Genomic DNA, 10,908 nt, shown 5'->3' with positions numbered 1-10,908 from the left:
AACTCCTCACTTCTAATCTATTTATCCCAAATTAGGGATAGGGGGAGTTATTTAGGTTCGGGCTATGCTCCGGGCCCGGACCCCTCCCCCAGGACAGCACGCCAAAATATGCCTACTATTTGCCTTCAGATTAGATGTAAGGGTGAACTCGTGAAACAGTAGTTGTTCCAAAAAGAAGAAAGAATAATGTTATTGGATTGATTTCCATAGTATGGGGTTTAAATTAAAATACTACAGAAGGCATTGGGGTCCAGCAACATTTGGTTACAAACATTCTACAAAATATCTTCTATTGTGTTCATCAGAAGAAAGTAACTTACAGGTCTGAAACAAGATGAAGTTAAGCAAAGATGACACTAACCGTTTTAAAAAAGGCAATCAGCTGCGTGAAGCTGTGGTTTACAGTGAATCTAGAACAGCTTGGAGCATTTTACTCTGCTCATGTCCTTCAGCGGTTCTCAGTTCTCTGTAAATCACGGCTTCACAGGGCTCCCTGCTTCACAATGCCAGGACTGAAAAACAAATGCTTTTAGCTTTGCATTTATTGAGTGTGAGTTTGTATTTGCGCTCAAGCTCACCATACGGAGCGCTACAGCAGAGAGCAGCCATGAGAGCTTCCTGGGAGGATAGTTTCTTAGGTTCAGAGTCTGTGTGACGTGAGCTACTCACTTCTCCACCTCGCTGATTTGACTTCGCAGATTGGCACTTTTCATCTCTCTGTAGATGGTTTCGCCAGCAGTCATGCTGTGTGGGGTTTTTTACTTTCTAAAAGTTTGACAAACTGTCTAATAATAACTGAAAAAATAAACTGTCAAAATGAAAGTTTACACTTTCATTATTAATGTGCGGTTACTCTGAGCAAGCGCTGAGAGCAATGAAAGGAGCCGATAAAAACAGAATAAATTAAGGCAAGGCAAGTTTATTTATATAGCACATTTCGTACACAATTGTAATTCAAAGTGCTTTACATAGAAGAACATAAAATAATAATGAAGAAAAATAATAACAAGAATAAAACAAGCATTTAAAATGAATTTAAATGCTTGTTTAAATGAAGGAGAAAACTGGAATTCCCTCTTAAAGAAAAACTTTGCCCTCAAATTCTGTCATTATTCTCACATCACTGGTGCAGTGATGTGAGATCACATAGTTTAACATTTAAAAAAACACCCTTTTTATCCTGTCAAAAACAACTCTGCTGCGGTTCATGTCCCTTTAAATGCTAATGAGCTCTGCTAACCCCGCCCCTCTCTACTGACCACGCCCCTCTCTTCTGTGGGGTGAGCAGCAGTTCTCTGAGAGACAGTAAACTTTATATGCATCCATTGTGAAACTTGATAATTAGCACATTATAGTTACATGTGTCTCAGTTTAAATAAACGCAAAAAATTCGGTCAGATTTACTTTTGCAGAGGCTAAATAATGTTCAGTCAGGTCACCTTTATTTATATAGCGCTTTAAACAATAAAGATTGCGTCAAAGCAACTGAACAGCATTAATTAGGAAAACAGTGTGTCAATAATGCAAAATGATGTTTTTATTAACAAGATTCGGGAGGAGCGCATCAGATACTTAGCCTAATCGGCACAGATGGACGATAATCAAGTAATCAATCCCATAGTATAAATATCGCTGACTTACCTCTATCCATTTACGGTTTATCAGCATGCTGGTTCGCTTTGTCCTAGAGTTTGTTAAACGACATCATGGCGCAGTCCAATTCTTCTTCTACTAGTTTTTTATGGCGGTTTTGGCAAACCAGTGTAAAGGTGCATTACCGCCACCTGCTGATCTGGAGTGTGGAGTGCGCATAGATTTGGAAAACAGACACAAACTTAGTTCCATCGGATGACGATGCCACTTTTAACCACGAAGTCAAGGCATTATTTCCAGAGTCTTCATACACACTGAAATGTCCAAGACATTACATTTGCCCTACTGTGTACGTTTAAACCTCACTGAAGTGATACAGGCAAAAGTTCCATGATAGGTAAAAAAAAAAGCGTCTGCTAAATGCATAAATTTAATTTTACATTTTAATTTCCATGCAAGTATTCTGGCAGGACCAATTTATTTAGGGACCTATTTCACCATTCACTGGCGTGATCACTCAACATTAATCTAAAACGCAACTGCCCTCATGTTTTGATGCAGGATAGCAAGTGTGACTAAAATTTCTGTTGCCTTCTTAGGACCGTAATACGAAAAACAGGCAAGTAAATATATTTAGAAACCACTTGGAAGCGAATAGCACTGCTATTAACCCATTTGTTTTCAAGCACCGCCTACGCCCCAGTTTATTATCATTTCAGTTTCACAGCACGTTAAACATCACTCTCTTACTTGATCTGGATAAACTGTGCATAAGTTGAAAGTCTTAAGGCTCTGGCTTCGATATTTGACCAATGTTTCAATAAAACATAGTTTCAGTGACAGTTATTTAGTAATTCATGTCAGGAAAATGATTTTCCTGAACGGTAAACTTTGAATTTTCAGCTAGTGGACAAATGTTGATCATGTATCTAGTCAGAAAGAATCATCAGCAGAAACATTTTTATTTCGTGTATGTAATTTCCATCTCCATGCCAAAAATGGGGGGTGACTGGTAAGGGGTTAACGTTACTGCTATAATCATGTCTTTCGGTACAACGTCTTACAAGACTAAACATGTTTCATCGATTCCAAAAGCCTCTGTTTCCACAGTCCATACTACAACGTGAAAACAGCGTTCCAAACGTATCTGCTCTGGAGACCGTCTAAAAAGGCCAGAGGCCAAATGAGAGGAAAGATGCTTTTCCAAAAGGAACATAATAATGTGGACAAGACTTGAGGAATTGTCAAATCAGGCAACCAATTGCTAAGCTGGCAATACAGTAGGCTACCCATTCATTTTTAGCTTGCCCCATAAAATGTTTCTAACCGTTTTTACTCTTCCCGCAGCCAACATCTACAGCAGCTGAAGCAAGCTCCTCTTCTCATGCTCCCCTTTACTTCTCTGTTATCCACATCTCCTCACTGAAGCAGCAGTGTCTGCTCCCGCAGGAGTCTTTCCCGTATCTCCTCACTGCCGCAGCAGTGTCTGCTCCCACAGGAGCATTTCCCATATCTCCCCACTGCCGCAGCAGTGTCTGCTCCCGCGCAAAAAAAAAAAAAAAAAAAATTTACATCACCTCCTCTTAAAAGGTATGCCATGCATCCTAGGTTGCGGTGATAGCATCATGTATCGACGATAGCCAAGACTATATTATGCTCATTCTCCAATCAATGTTTTTTAATTATCATTATTAGGCGGCCTACCATAATTTAGCTATCAAACCGCTCCGTTATCCTATCTCAGCACTGCATTTCACGCTGGCTTGTGCTCTGAAAGGATGATGTGAGCCTGTAGGCGGCAAATAAGTCTCCATCCACAAATATAACTTATAAAAAAAAAAAATTGTCATAGGACAAGCGAGATGACAGTAGTGCCGACTACATGAACTAGCTGTTTTGAATATAGTATTTTACATTTAATGCCAGTTTATCAGTACGTCCGAAAGTATATTTTTCAATTATTGGTGATTCCATTGGCTCTTTTCGTGCACCTGAATGGTTAAAATGGCAAATAGTAAGCTCAGACAAGAATAAAGAATCTTTCTCTTACTCCACCCATGCACGATTACATCGTCGATATGTACCATTGATCTCACATGCTGACAATATGACGATTTGACAATGACCACATCGCTGATTCATTGCACCTATTCGGGGTACACTGGCACAGGAAATCCAATTTATGTTTGCACACTTAATTTCGAATAACTTGTGTACCCTAGTAAACAACCAAATCATCCTTATTACTGAACTCCGTGTCAGGCACTGAAAAAAAATTATTCTTTCAGTTAGAGACACTTACCTATTGAACACCAACGAGTACATGAACACCAACAGGTGCTTCACAGGTAAAACAATCTCAATTTTCCCTCTGATGAACGGAGAGACTACCCATCCGGTGTTGCAAATAATAAATAAATAAATAAATAAATAAATATTATAAAAAAATAAAATAAAAAACACCGTATGTCAGCCATAGCCTCCCGGCCAGATAGCCTTACCTTTTCTATCCTATGGCCGGCGAGGCTTCTCTCTTCGATGCCAGGAGGTTGAGCTCCCATCAGATGCTGATGAGAACCTCCCGGCCCGACAATCTCACCTTTTCCATTCTGCGGCCAGCAAGGCTTACCCGTTCATTGCCAGGAGCTCACACTCCCTTCGGATGTAGGTGAAAGCCCCCGGCTACCTTTTTTGCCATTCTGTCTTACATACGGTGAGGTTTACCCATCCAATGCATGGAGTCGGGGCTCCCATTGGACGTAGGTGAGAGCATCCCGGCTAGACAACCTTACCTTTTCCGTCTTCCGGCCAGCGAGACTTAACTGTTCAATGCCGGGAGCTAAGCTCCTGTCAGACGAAAGTAAGAGCCTACCGGCTAGACAATCTTTTCCGTCCTTCAGCCAGAGGTTTACCTGTTCGATTCCTGGAGCTAAGCTCCTATCGGACGTCGGTCAGAGCCTCCCGACTAGACAACCTGACCTTTTCCATCCTTTGGCCAGCGAGGCTTACCCGTTCGAGGCGAGAGCCTCCTTGCCAGGCAACCACTACCATTCCACGTGGTCTAGGTCACAAAACCCAATAAGCAAGCCGTCCAATGCCGCAAGTACCAAACACACAATAAACCCTCCTTCCTTCCTACAGTTGTCGAGGCTTACCCGTCTCATGCCATGAGTAGCAAACTCCCATAAGACGTCGACGAGATCCTCATGACCACACAAACTTACATTTTCAATCCTACGGCCTGCGAGGCTTACCCTGTTGTTTCCGGAGTCCCCGTTGGATGCTGGCGAGAGCCTCCTGGCCAATTTATGTTACCTTTTCTGTCTCACATCCGGAGAGGCTTGCCCAGTCGATGCGTGTGCTCCCTTCGGACGCCGGCGAGAGCCTCCTGGACAGACAACCTTTAGCTTTCCACACTACGGTCGGCGAGACTTAACCCGTTCTATGCCTGTGCTCTCTTTGGACATCGGTAAGAGTCTCTCGGCCACGCAACTTACCTTTCCATTTGATGGTAGGCGAGACTTAACCGTCCGACGCTATGAGTCTTGACCTTTCGTCAAATCCTGCAACAAAAAAAACAAAAACACTCTCAGCTATCCTCACATCTTTTAACCCCGCCTGGCAAGGCTTACCCGTTCGATGTTCTGAGTTTAATGCCCCTTCGGATGCCGCAAGAGTCATCCCAGTCCTTTCCTTTTCACTCTTCCCGTCTGGCGAGGCTTACCCGTCTGATGCGTGCGCTGCCTTCAGACGTCTGGCGAGAGTTCTCCCAGTAGAGTCTATGCTTGCCCATATGCCGACACCGTGACCTATTCCGGTCGAGGCAACTCGGGTCCTCCCGGTCGGGCATCGCAACCACGCTGCTCCTCCTCATCGGCCGGTAGGGCTCACAGTTCCAACGCCACAAGCTCCCGTTGAGCATCGGCTCGAGCCCTCCCGACCGGGCACCAACAACCACGTAGTTCACTACCTGCAGCCGGTAGGGCCTACACTTCCAGCCCTTCCGGCCTGCCAATGAGATGACTTCTCAGAAAATCGAAATCAGCCCCCGCCTATGCTATTTATTGGGGGGGGTGTTCTTTAAACTGGCGGCTGTCCTCTTGTACATTTGCTTTTTGGGGGGGTACTCTAGGTTCGGGCCATTCCCGAGCTTGGAGCCCTTCCCCGGACAGCACGCCAAATATGCATACCATACCTCAGCTAATTATATGTAAGCATGAACTAGTGAAATAATGTTTTTATTAACAAGATTCAGGAGGAGCGCGTCAGATACTTAGCCCAATCGACACAGGTGCACCATAATCAAGTAATCAATCCCATAGTATAAATATCGCTGACTTACCTCTATCCATTGATGATTTATCAGCATCCCTCCTCCATCCCTTCTCCTCACTTTGAGTTCACCTTATAAATAGACGGGGAAGGGGGGTACTCTAGTTTCGGCCCATTCCCGAGCTCGGATCCCTTCCCTTGACAGCACACCAAATACGCATACCATACCTCAGCTAGTTATATGTAAGCGTGAACTAGTGAAATGACTGTTAAAAGACCAAGATGGCGGTGTGTACACATCGTGAGGCTCGACATCTCTCCAGTTTTTGTAATTTTGCAGTATTTTTCCTGCTCATCTCGGGTCTGTTTGTGCTGAACAGCTTTGCCTTAACATCGTACACCTGACAGGAGCTTTTGGATATTGGTGAGCAAACTTCAGTTTTTTCACCAATCTTCGACTCATCCCTGAGATCTCCAGAACACCCGAGGCTACACACTCTACCCGGCCTGGTGGAAGTGCTTGCAGGTGGCATCGAGATCATAAACAAAGGCAGGGGAAGCGCGGAGGTCCAAGAGCTAAGCTAAAGCTAACACCGCTCTGGATCTTTACCCAGCATTTTCCTCCGTAATGTGCAGTCACTGTTGAACAAAATGGACGAGATATGACTTCGCATCACCCACAGTGAGAGACTTTTGAATTGCAATGTAATGGTCTTCACAGAAACATAGCTAAACTGACGCTACACGTTCCGGGCAGATAGAACAGCAGATGACTCCGGAGGTGGTCTGTCACCAAGAGGTGGTGGATTGTGCATTAACAAAGCTTGGTGTATGAACACTGTCATTGTTGGGAGACACTGCTCAGCTAAACTAGAGCTTCTCATAGTTAAGTGTAGACCTTTTTATCTGCCATGGGAATTCACTTCCACCTTTACAACTGCAGTCTATATTCGACCCGATGCTAATGCCAAGCTTGCTATGAACGAACTGCAGGCAGCCATTAGTAAACAACAGACTGCTCACCCGGAAGCTGCTTTTATTGTCGCAGACGATCACTCCAAATTAAAGACAGTGCTCCCCAAATTCCATCAACATGTTTCCTGCCACACTAGGGGAGCCAAAGCTTTAGATCCTGTTTACACAAACATTGATGGAGCCTACATCGCGACCCTCCCCCACCACAGACAGTCTGATCACCTTTCTTTGTTTCTCATCCCTAAGTATTCACCCCTCATCAACCATGTGAAGCCATCAGTGAGGACCATCAAAGTGTGGCCAACTGGAGCAGACTCTTTACTTCAGGACAGATTTCAATACACGGATTGGAATATGTTTGCTTTCAGGCTGCTTGTGGCTCTTACACAGACATTGACATCTATACCTCCTCTGTACTGGATTGCATCAACATCACCATTGACAGTGTCACAAAAGACAAACTGATCACAACATACCCTTAATCAGAAGCCATGGATGAACAAGGAGGTGTGACTCATGCTGAAAGCCTGTAACACTGCCTTCAGGTCAGATGATGCTCAGGCCTACAGCAAATCCAGGGCTAACCTAAAAAGGGTCATTAAAAAGGCCAAGTACTGCTTCAAGCTGAAGGTAAAAGAACGCTTTTCCATCTCTGATCCCCGATGCACATGGCAGGGCATTCAGGTCATCAGCATCAGGTCAAGCAACTCTACTCCAATGGTCACAGACGCCTACTTCCTTAACAAGCTAAATTACTTTTATGCTTACTTCAACAGTGACAGCAAGGAGGCGGCCACCAAAATCACACCCTTAGGAAACAACCAACCCCTTAAACTCACCTCCAGATGTCTAACGGACTGAAAGTGACATACAGCCAAGTGTGGTGACCCATACTCAGAATTCGTGCTCTGCATTTAACCCATCCAAAGTGCACACACACAGCAGTGAACACACACCCAGAGCTGAGGGCAGCCATTTATGCTGTGGTGCCCGGGGAGCAGTTTGGGGTTCATGCCTTGCTCAAGGAATCATGTTTAGGAACAGTTCCACTCATTCTCTACTATAGGAGAGGAAGAATTGTATAAACTTGTTAAATCATCTAAACCAACAACATGTATGTTAGAGCCTATACCAGGCTTCCTCAAATCTTGCCCTGGAGGTCCAATGCACTGTAGAGTTTAGCTCCAACCCTGATCAAAGTCACCTGCCTGTGATTTTCTAATAATCCTGAAGACACTGACTGGCATTTATTAGCATGCTCAGGTGTGTTTGATTAGGGTTAGAACTAAACTCTGCAGTAAAGTGGATCTCGAGGTCCAGATTTGTGGATCCCTGCCCTATACCATCTAAGTTCCTAAAAAAAGGTGCTTCCAGAACTCATAGATCCTCTTCTGACTATTATTAATTCCTCATTGTCATTAGGATATGTCCCCAAAACCTTCAAACTAGCTGTTATTAAGCCTCTCATCAAAAAAACACAACTTGACCCCAAAAAACTAGTTAATTATCAACCAATCTCGAATCTCCCTTTTCTGTCCAAGATACTAGAAAAGGTAGTATCCTCACAATTATATTCCTTCTTAGAGAAAAATCTGTGAGGATTTACAGTCAGGATTTATACTGTATCATAGTACTGAGACTGCTCTCCTTAGAGTTACAAATGACTTGCTCTTATCATCTGATCGTGGGTGTATCTCTCTATTAGTTCTATTGGATCTTAGCGCTGCGTTTGACACAACTGACCACAAAATTCTTTTGCATACATTTGAACACTTTGTTGGCATTAATGGAAGTGCGTTAGCATGTTTTAAATCGAATTTATATGACCACCATCAATTCGTAGCAGTGAATGAAGAGGTATCACATCGAACACAAGTGCAGTATGGAGTACCTCAAGGCTCAGTACTAGGGCCGCTACTCTTCACACTTTATATGTTACCCTTGGGAGATATCATCAGGAAACATGTTGTCAGCTTTCACTTTTATGCTGATGATACTCAGCTCTATGTTTCTTCGTGGCCCTATGAAACACAGCAATTTGAAAAACTAATGGAGTGCATAGTCGATATAAAAAACTGGATAACGAGTAATTTCTTACTGCTAAATTCTGAAAAAAACAGGTGTTAATTATAGTACCTAAAAACTCAGCATGTAATAACCTAGAACACTGTCTAAGACTTGATGGCTGCTCTGTCCTTGTCAGTTAGGAACCTAGGTGTGCTATTTGATAGCAATCTTTCCTTAGAAAGCCACGTTTCTAGCATTTGTAAAACTGCATTTTTCCATCTCAAAAATATATCTAAATTACGGCCTGTGCTCTCAATGTCAAATGCAGAAATGATAATCCATGCATTAATGAACTCAAGGTTAGATTATTGTAATGCTTTATTGGATGGCTGTTCTGCATGTTATTAGCACCATATTAGCCCGGTCCTGTCAACACTGCACTGGCTCCCTATCAAACATCGTATAGATTTTAAAATATTGCTTATTACTTTTAAAGCCCTTAATGGTTTAGCACCTCAGTATTTAAATGAGATCCTGTTACATTATAATCCTCTACGTCCGCTATGTTCTCAAAATCAGGCAATTTGATAATATCTAGAATATCAAAATCAACTGCAGGCTAGAGATCCTTTTCCTATTTGGCGCCTAAACTCTGGAATAACCTATCTAACATTGTTCGGGAGGCAGACACACTCTTGCAGTTTAAATCTAGATTAAAGACCCATCTCTTTAACTGGCTTATACATAACATAATAATATTCTTTTAATTTCCAAATTAAAGGATTTTTAGGGTGCATTAATTAGGTAAACCGGAACCTGGAACACTTCCCATAACACCCAATGTACTTGCTACATCATTAGAAGAATGGCATCTACACTAATATTATTCTGTTTCTCTCTTATTCCAAGGTCACCGTAACCACCAGATCTAGTCTGTACCCAGATCAGAGGGTCATTGCAGTCACCCGGATCCAGTACGTATCCAGACCAGATGGTGGATCGGCACCTAGAAAGGATCTCTACAGCCCTGAAAGACAGCGGAGAGCAGGACAACTAGAGCCCCAGATACAGATCCCCTGTTAAGACCTTGACTCAGAAGACCACCAGGACAAGACCACAAGAAACAGAGGATTCTTCTGCACAATCTGACTTTGCTGCAGCCTGGAATTGAACTGCTGGTTTCGTCTGGTCAGAGGAGAACTGGCCCCCCAACTGAGCCTGGTTTCTCCCAAGGTTTTTTTCTCCATTCTGTCACCGATGGAGTTTCGGTTCCTTGCCGCTGTCGCCTCTGGCTCGCTTAGTTGGGGTGACTTCATCTACATCGATATCATTGACTTGATTGCAAATTAATGCACAGACACTATTTAAACTGAACAGAGATGACATCACTGAATTCAATGATGAACTGCTTTTAACTGTCATTTTGCATTATTGACACACTGTTTTCCTAATGAATGTTTTCAGTTGCTTTGACGCAATGTATTTTGTTTAAAGTGCTATATAAATAAAGGTGACTTGACTTGACTCAAGGGCACCCAAGTCGTGGTATTGGTGGCCACAGACTTGAATACACAACCTTAGGGTTAGGAGTAAAACTCTCTAACAACTAAGCCATGACTTCCCATCTTAAACTACATTGAGCCGGATTAACGCACCCAAGGCTGCTGGCCCGGAGGCATTCCTGGACGTGTAGTTAGGGCAATGTACTGAGCAGTTTGCAGTCGTCTTCACAGACATTTTCAATCTGTCCATCACCCAAGCAAGTGTCACAACATGCTTTAAGTCCACATCCATTGTGCCAGAGCTGAAACACCTGAATGACTAAATGACTACTGCCCTGTAGCACTCACACCAATCAATATGAAGTGCTTTGAGCCACTGGTCCTAGTACACCTCAAGAACTGCCTCCCACTCACACTAGACCAATACCAATCTGCCTTCCATAGCAATTGCAGCACAGAGGAAGCAGTATGCACAGTGCTGCACTCTGTACTCACACATTTGGGAAATAATAAGACATATGTATGGATGTTGTTTGTTGACTTCAGCTCGTCCTGTAGT

The sequence above is a fragment of the Carassius auratus genome, chromosome 5 (genome assembly GCF_003368295.1).
Source record: "Carassius auratus strain Wakin chromosome 5, ASM336829v1, whole genome shotgun sequence".
NCBI classification, from domain to species: domain Eukaryota; kingdom Metazoa; phylum Chordata; class Actinopteri; order Cypriniformes; family Cyprinidae; genus Carassius; species Carassius auratus.
The sequence above is the reverse complement of the archived record's forward strand: the minus strand, read 5'-3'. Positions refer to the sequence as shown.